The 5,317-nt window shown below is 56.2% G+C and overlaps 1 protein-coding gene across 1 annotated transcript in view; it reads right to left on the minus strand.

The window, feature by feature from the left end:
- TSPAN18 (tetraspanin 18) overlaps nt 1–5,317 on the minus strand; it is a 185,860-nt gene that overhangs the window by 112,386 nt on the left and 68,157 nt on the right. The window lies entirely within an intron of this gene.

Here is a 5,317-nt window from a genome sequence, read left to right on the forward strand (position 1 = left end):
CTGCTCCTTACGGCATGCACACTCAGAGAGTAAATACTATTCCTTACAGCATGCACACTCAGAGAGTAAATGCTGCTCCTTACGGCATGCACACTGGGAGAACGCTGCTTCTTGTCATCTGCCTGGTGGTGGTCTGCTTGCCACCACCCCACCACCCCCTGTCACTGCCCAGGGCTAATCTAAGGAAGCTGTTGCCCCAGCGGTTGGCCTGTGTGGTTGGGCATGTGGGTGTGGGCTGCAGCGGGGCAGTGGGGTGCCCCAGAGTGGAGGCAGAGTGGGCACTCACTCCTGGGACAGAGAAAATGGCTCTCCCCACCGGACCAGTTTAGGCTGGTTTTCCAAGGGAACAGGGTTCAGGGGGGCCTGGGCCTGGCTGTGGAATGTTCTCCGAGGCCCCTGGGGAGGGGTCGGCAGCCTCACAACAGTGCCATTGTGTCCTTGCTGTCACTGCCCCCTCAGTGCCCAGTCTCTGGGGAACCCCGGGAACAAACACCAAGGAATGGGGGTAGGGTTGGGGGGAGGGAGGCGCTGGCTTGGCAGAGTCTGGGAGAGGGGGGGAGGGGGAGGGGCGCGGCAGGGCGGGTCACAAAGGCAGGCCATCCAAGCGGGGTGAGAGCCTGGCTGGGGGTCAGTGCAGGAGAGCAGCCTTGGGGCTCTGGGCTTCCCTGTCTGACCTGATGGCACTCAATTCAACACATGGGCGAGAAGAGCTAAGTGGGGGGCCCAGGCTAGAGGCCTCGGAAGAAGAAACCCCTTTCCTTTGCCTTCATCTGCCTTAAGCCCACAAGTTTGAAACCCTAAACCCTCACTCTTTATTTCTCTTGGACTCAGCGGGGCCTGGCAGCGCTTCCCCCCTCCTGCCTGAGCCCCTGACCAAAAACGATACCAGCTTCCTGTTTAAAACTCTTGTGATGTGCTCTGTGGGGTTGGCGGGCGGTGCCTGGCATGGCGATCGGATCAGGGGGCAATGCAGACATCAGGCTTGGGGGGCTCGGCCTGTGGGTGGGCGAGGAGGGGGACAAGCCCTTGGCAGGGCAGGGCAGTGGTCGGGCCAGGAAGGAGCTGCTCTGGAGCCTCCTGGGATTCAAGCCTGGCTCTACTTCTCCCCAGCTGTGTGACCCCAGGACTGAGCCTTGCTCACGCCATGCAGAAACAGGGGTGGGGTCCTCTGGTTTGTGTGTGCCATGGGCAGTGGAGAGAGCGGGCATGACTTCCCAGGAGAGAGGGGGCGGGGCACTGTGCCCTTCTGATGGCCTTCAGGGATGGCTGGCAACCTTTGCTTCCCTTTGCAGTGTGACCAGGGAGGGTGTGCAGATGTCCACAAGTACATGGCTGGGAGCTACCAGACAGACAAGCCATGCGGCGTGGCCCTTTGTGCAGGACTCCAGGGAACCTCCCTCGGCTTGCCTCACTGGATCTCCAAAAAGGAAGGGGGACAGGGATGGGGCTTCAGGTGGGTGGTTTTGGGGGGACAGGGGTGGGGTGGGGGTAGGTGGGTTGTCTGGAAACTCATGGCTGCATGGTTCTTTGGCAGAGGCCAGTGTGGCTGGAGCGGAGGAAGCAGGGGAAGGGTGGGCCCAGCGCTGAGCCAGGGTGAGGAGGTTGCCTTTGAGGATAAGTGGGAGGCAAAGGCTTCGGGGACGCCACTGGCAGACATAGCAGCAGTTCATGGATAGCACCCTCTCTACCCACAGTCACTGGGCATCCGTCCTCCCTCCTGCATCCGCCCTCATTAAACATCAGCACTTATTAAACAGCGACTGTGAGCCTGGCGGGGAGCCCTGGTGGTGCTGTGGTTACACGGTGAGCTGCCAACCACCAGGTTAGCAGTTTGAAGCTGCTCCATGGGACAAAGCGGAGGTGTCCTACTCCCATGAAGAGGGACAGACTATATCCATGGACTGGGCGCTCCTGACAACAGGTCTGAAGTCCGGGAGATAAAGTCTGGCCAGGCTCCCCTCTGTTGTGATTATCTTCACTGTAGACAAAGAGCTGTTTAATCTTCGGTCCAACATCCCAGCGGGTCCAGCAGGGCCCTCAGATGAGCACGGACCTGTCTGCATGTGGAGCCTGAGCTTCATTCAGACCCTCCTGTGATGCGCGGGCGCCCACACACACCTCGGCTCCACTTGTTTGGTCTTTCACTCCCGGTGGGGGTGGAGCTGGTCTAGCTGGAGGCATGCAGAGGGCTGCAGTCTCCCCATCCTAACTCGACTGTGGCTCTTCCTCTTCTGCTCGCTGGCCCCCAGTTCAGAGGCAGCCCCGGCTTCAGCTCAGGAGATGGGGAGATGGAGACAGGGCGCAGGGGAAGGGGTTGGCTTCCCCCTCCTCTGGCCCATGTTCCATCCTGGACGAAGCAATCAGAGCTCAAGGATTAATGGACCAGGTCCTTGCTCTCAAGGCCCACCCGCTGAAAGACCGCCTAATTCCATACACCCCCACCCCACCCCATCCCCGTTCCTGAACCTTTTTTGGGGGGGGAGAAAAAAAATACAGCGGCTTGCTTAGCTTAGTGTGGGGTTGCCGTGGAAACTGCATCCCTTGTGAGATGCGCTGTCATAACATTTCAGTGCCGTTCCAAACACTTAAAGACACAGCCGCCCCATCTTTGGGGCCTTAGCCCAGGGGCAGTTGTTCAATGGCTGAGAGGGGCAGGAAGGGCAACATGGCAGGAGGGGACGGGCCCGGGGACCCTTGGGGCTCAGAGTCATCTGGTAGTGGTGAGGGCGTATCAAGGGGCTTCGAGGCAGGCTTCTGCCTGGGTGAGCTGTGGCAAAAGGCACCAGCATTTGCATGAAGATGGCATGATGGAGATGCCCCTTCACAGAACAGGACCCGGAGGCTCAAGGAGGTTAGGGCACTGGGAGGGGGCCCGGTTGGTGCTCCAGGTGAGCAGCCATGCTGGTTTTAGCCCTGAAGCCCCCACACCCAGGGAACCCTCAGTCCCTGGCACCCTGGGCCCCATCACCTGCCTCTCCCCAGGAGCCTTGTGTGTTTTGTGTGTCCTTCTGCCTTCCTGTGGCTCGTCTTCACCCCTGCCCCTGATAGCCAGGTGTGGAGTACCGAGCCAGGTCCCGTGCCTCCAGCCCCGGTGGTGGAGTTTCCTGCAGGACCAGGGGGGAAGCTATCTTGCTGGTTTGTGGCCTCTTCTAGGCTTCCTCTCTGCCTCAGGCTGGATTTCTCTGTAGAAGTTTATACAGACATGCCCAGAGAGTAGCGTGCATCAAGAAAAGGGCTCTCACAACTGTAGAAGCAGCAAGTGCCAAGTCCAGGGATGTTCCGAGTGCATGGGCCAGATGTGAGGCTGGCTTCTCCCGACTCTGGCAGCTGTGGGGGCTGATGATAAGCGGAAAGATGGCAGGCTGGTGGTTACAGAGGCAAATGAGTCCAAGGGCAGCGGGTAAGATGGGAGCCCTCCCAGGATAAGCGAGCAGTATGCCAGGTTGCTGGCTCAAGTTTAAAGAGCTGGAGGCCAGACTACCAGGCAGGATCCAGTCCCAGCAAAAAGCCAGCATGCTTTTCCACAGTGCCCACTTATATTGGAAGCAGGCCACACCCCCAAGGAAACACCCTTTCAGTTGGTTGGATCAGGGCCGTGATCTGAGTAAGGGTGCTATATTCCACCCTAATCTCACAACCTATTGGCTACTCCTAGCAGATCCCAGTATGGAGGTGAGTGATTACGTTGTGTTAGATCACATTATGGGGGGGGGCTACTAGCTCTTAACTGCCGAACCAATAAGAATCTTCACGCAGCCAGGTTGACCCAAAACCTCCACCATCACGCTTCTCCTCATTCCCGTTTCCCACCCCATTCACTTCCCCAAGGGAGCACTGCCTCCGTTAATTTCTGGCACACAAATCCTCCTCCCAGGATCTGCTTTGAGGTCGGGCTGCCCTTCAAGATTCAGCACAGGCATCACCAGCGTGTCCAAGGAGCTTTCCCTGGTCCTGCCAGATCCATCCTTATTGCTACAGCTCCACCAGACCCCTGATGAGGAAGACGGTGAACCCCTCCACTGTCTCCTCATCTCTGTCCTACCACCACCCACACAGGGTTCATCATGCACACAGTGCTGAACAGCGAAGGAGTAGCTGCATCACCTACTTTATTGTGCAAGGTGGTTAGTTACCAAGGTAAACACTGATGAGCCCTAACAGGATTTGGCCCTGACTGCAGGCTCCCTACCCCTCCAGGCACCCCCAGCTCACGGGCCAGCTGCTGTTGGACTCACTAGCTCATCCCTGCCCTGAGTCCCTTTGTCCCTTTGTCACTATAATTCCTCTGCCCCTATGCTGGCTCCCTCATTTTACTGGGTCTCTGCTTAAATGTCACCCCTCAGAGATGACTACCTGTATTCATCATTTTCCAAGCACTCACCAAATGTCTTACTACTTCACATCTATATATATATATATATATATATTTAAATCCATATTTGTTTCTATATAATACTGTGGATTAGGGAACCAGTGGAGAGGTCTGAGGGGCTGGCCCCAATCCCAACAATGTGGACACCTGCCTCTTCCCCCAGAAGAACTCATTTCAGAGTATGGCACTGAATCTGCAGCTCTGGGAGAAAGACATATCTGATCGGAGCACATGGGAGCAGATGAAGGGGGAGGAGGAGAGAGTGGAGCACATCCTGGCCCACCAAGCCTTGAGGATGATGTTCCCACTCAGAGCACCCAGTCCACAGAGAGGACCACATGGTTGGCCCCAATATGAGACATGACATGACATACTTCAATTTCCCATAGCCCTACAGGGGACAACACTGGAGACACAATGTGGGAATTGCATCCAATCTGATCCCGCCACACTGAGGCAAAACACTAAGGGGGTACAACAGAACAGCAAGGGAATGGAGTGACGAGGTCCTCACTGAATGCCGAAGGTGGACTTTGGGGCCAGGGCTTGGTGCCCCGACAGACTGGACTGGAAAATACTCCTAAAGGCCAACAAACAGTCCTTGAACTAACTACAAGCTTTTCTTTCTTGTGGTCTTTGTTTGTTTGTTTGTTTGTTTTTTCCATTGGTTTCTTGTTGTGTTGTATATTGTTGCTCGGTTTTGCTCTGTCTTGTTTTTGTGCATGTTATTATCTCCACAGGTCTGGCTAAATAAGATAGGCTGGATGAACAATTTGGATGAGAAAACAATGGGACCGACAGTTCTCGGGGGGACATGGGAGAGGGGGAGGTGGGGGAAAGGTAGTGGTGTTAACAAACCCAGGGATAAGAGAACAAGTGATCCAAATCGGTGGTGAGGCGGGTGTGGGAGGCCTCGTAGGGCATGATCAAGGGTAATGTAACCAA

Source organism: Echinops telfairi, unplaced genomic scaffold (assembly GCF_000313985.2).
Source record: "Echinops telfairi isolate 266 unplaced genomic scaffold, ASM31398v2 ScPeMD7_60;HRSCAF=208, whole genome shotgun sequence".
Lineage (NCBI taxonomy): Eukaryota > Metazoa > Chordata > Mammalia > Afrosoricida > Tenrecidae > Echinops > Echinops telfairi.